Raw genomic sequence first — 3,384 nt, 5'->3', positions numbered from 1 at the left:
AAATGTAAGTCCCTGTGTGTAGAAACTTTGACAACTTTTGATGCAGTTTAGGCTACTTACCTATTTGTCAGATTGCTGTTATGGGCTTGCCGACTTCAGCTCATCACAGTCCGTAACCGTACTAAACCAATAAAACTCAAATGTCTGTCATGTAAGGAAGATGTTCAAGGCCCTTTAATTCATAAAGATGTCCTATGAATATACAGAACTCATTTATATCAACTTGGATCACTGCTGCTCACAGTAGCTCAATGCTGTTTGTAGGATTTATAGATTGTTTACATTGACGTGCCTTTTGATTACTGTGAATGTTCAAGTGTTAAGTGAAATTGAACTGCTTTCTCCTGGCTCGATGACAAATTAGCTATAAACTGATGTCAAGCTTCTGTTTCACAATCATTAATACATTTTTACAATTTCTGTTAAATTAATATAAAAATATATTTTGTGAAAATAAATAGAAAAAAGTTGATTGCATCTTATCTTACATTGCATTTTTAATGCAGAATCTTCTACCAGCATCTTATCTTTGACAGTTACAGTAACATTTCAGTTTCTATGAGGTACTGTCATTATCAACTAAACTAATGATTACACATTTAATGTTGCAGCAATTGTATCTGAGTTGTTTTGGCATCTCTGTACATCTGTCTGTTTATAGCTAAAGTAAGTGTTATCTCATTATTGGATTAGACTGCGGCCTGCAGCTTTCTCCTGCAGGTTGAATGACACTGACTGAGATAGAAGCCACAGTCTGGTTACAAACTAATAGGAACATCTTACTTCTTTTTGGGAGTAATAATGTAATCACTAGCAATCGGTAAACTAGTGCAACCTTTTTATACTCTGAGTATTCCTGCCTTGTTGTTTCTTTGCCAAATCTGTTTTCTTTAAAACCTGATGATTTTAGTACTTTTCTATTTTGAGTTTGTTATAAATATTGTTATCTAACAATTATAAAATGCAATAGCAATTACAATGAAAGTAATTGTATTTTGTCATATTCTCAGGGAACATACCCATAGAGGGAAGAACAGTGGATGGAAGAGAGAGAAAGACGAGAGTGTGACGAGGACAGAGGATAAGAAGATACAGCACTGGTCAAAAGGTGAGAGAAGACTTCATGGCTTCTGTCTTGTCAGGAGCTGAGGGATAGTTGTGTGAAAGTTGATAAAAGATTATGTCATTGCAAGGCGCTGGGTCTAACTGTTTATATTGATTTTCCTTCACAAATGTAGTTGTTCTGTGAGTATTCGGAGTCCTTGTGATTTATCAGCATCTGCTGCTTCTAGGACACCAGCTTATGTTCAATTGACACAGAACTATTTATCTATAATGAGCGATGTCCCGCTAAAACCGTAAGGGCCATTTCTCATAGTGTTCAATGGGGCCATTTTTCCAAACACCAAATGCTATTCTACACAGTAAAGCAAGGATGGGATTAATATTGCATACCTACAGAATTGTTCTCTAGGTAGTAAAAATAGTTTCACAAAAATCAGTGCTGCAGTTTCTGGATAGTCATGATTCTGGAAATACATGGTAGAAATTGGCGCAATATGAAATAGCAAAGCATGCCTAACTCCCAAAGAGTTTCAAAATATTTATTTTTCTGACATTTTTTTCTTCCTTGCGGGGTCTGGGTTCTGTCTCTGTTTGTCTGTCCCTGTAGTGCAGTGTGCTTTGCTCTCTTGATGCCGCTGGTGTACTTTGCCATGTGACGTGGTAGTGTTTTCCATTTGAATTTCTGTTGCGGTTTCCATTGACTCATGTTGGTACAGCTAAAACTACTAGCACGGCTAGTGCAGGCAGGAAGTCTGATAGTGTTTATATCTGACCTTGAGTATGTCTTTGTTTCAGTTGCTCTTGGTCTCTTGCTTTTGTTTTCACTCCTTTCCGCTGTCGTCTGTAAGATTTAAATTGTTAGATTTCTCTGTCCAAGTACAAACCGAAGTAGCTCAGAGTTGAAGTCTCCGTAGTACCAAAATGTAAACTGGCACAGCCATTTATCGCCATGGAGGCTCCTTCTCCCAGACAATGGTTATACAATAACAAGAGTGTAATCATTGTACCTTTTGAAAGACTCGCTGTCTATTCTTAACAGTACTATACTATAGCTTCTGTTTACATGCTGATTTCCCCCAGTTGTTAGCAGCTCTTTAACATGCACCAGTTCGATTATCTTTGGTCAAGAATATAACATTAGCACCAATTAGCAATTGAGTGAAGAGAATTACTCATTATGATAGCATACAAATCAATTTAGGATAATCTGAGAATCTTATTTTTCTGAAATATTATGTTTTCCAGCTTGTCAATGACCTATATGACAAACTTTTTTTTAAGACATTGTGATTGGCAGTTCTCAGAAATTGGGAAGTCTAAAACAAAGCATGCTCAACTCCCAGAAGACTTACTAAAATCCCCTTTTATTGCTGTACTCAAACCAGCAACTAGAATGGGACCAACCAACACTCATATTGACAATTTTAAACTATGCATGCTTGGTGGCAACCACTACCAACCTGGGTGCGGGTGAACAGGTGACTGTAAAGTCAAATGGATGACTGAATGATGGACAAACCAGCCTATAAGTCATACGCAACACCTGAAGCTTGTGCTTTTGTGTACATCGCCCTTGGTTTGAGTTTGATGTGGTTGGGTGCCTCTCGAGACCCCTCCCATGATGTATGTGAGGACCATGTGACAAGTGTGCTTATCTGCTCCTGCACACACACGCTTTATACATGTCATTTGTACATTCACTGCATACAGTTTTGTAAGGGATGCAGTCATGTACAACACAGTAACACCTGCATTCCAAGAAGTTAATGCCTTTTTTTTTTTAACACTTCCTGATCTTAAATCTTTCATGTTGAAGCGGGAAAGATGCAGACTGCTTGCTTTTTACTCTGAAGTTTCCCCTCAGCTTAGCTATTGATTAAGGGTTTTTGCATATGAGAGAGAGAGAGAGAGAGAGAGAGAGAGACACACTGCCATGTGCCTCTCAGCGCTGATGTCATCTTGCTCAGACAAGCCCAGAGGAATTGGGAGTGTTTAGGAATGTTGCCATAACAACATGGTCTTTTACAGAGCTTTTACTGGTTAGCTCAGCCTAGAGAATAGATTGTGCATGTCTTGCCCCAACAAGGATTAATTTAAAGAGTTTAAACATAATCTATAATAATGCACCATATGGTTATAGAATTATGTGCATACAGCATAAAGAGGCACCACTGTAGAATACAAAATTAAATACTTCTACGTTTGAGGATGACGTGCTTGTGTCTGAGCTGGAGCAGATTTTCAGTGTTACATCAGTAGGATAGGAAGTTGAGGCAACACATTCATGTATGATTAATGTATGCTCCAACAAAGTTTTTT

At 37.9% G+C, this 3,384-nt stretch overlaps 1 protein-coding gene across 4 annotated transcripts in view; it reads left to right on the top strand.

The window, feature by feature from the left end:
- LOC116702319 (trinucleotide repeat-containing gene 6A protein) overlaps positions 1-3,384 on the top strand; it is a 38,558-nt gene that overhangs the window by 5,804 nt on the left and 29,370 nt on the right. For all 4 annotated transcript variants that reach the window (XM_032536486.1, XM_032536485.1, XM_032536484.1 and 1 more), the window contains exon 3: positions 1,011-1,108. The gene's annotated coding sequence lies outside the window, so the exon portion shown is untranslated. The remainder of the gene's footprint in view (positions 1-1,010; positions 1,109-3,384) is intronic.

Source organism: Etheostoma spectabile, chromosome 15 (assembly GCF_008692095.1).
Source record: "Etheostoma spectabile isolate EspeVRDwgs_2016 chromosome 15, UIUC_Espe_1.0, whole genome shotgun sequence".
Classification (NCBI taxonomy): domain Eukaryota; kingdom Metazoa; phylum Chordata; class Actinopteri; order Perciformes; family Percidae; genus Etheostoma; species Etheostoma spectabile.
Note: the sequence above shows the minus strand (reverse complement) of the source record. Positions and strands in the feature narration are given on the sequence as shown.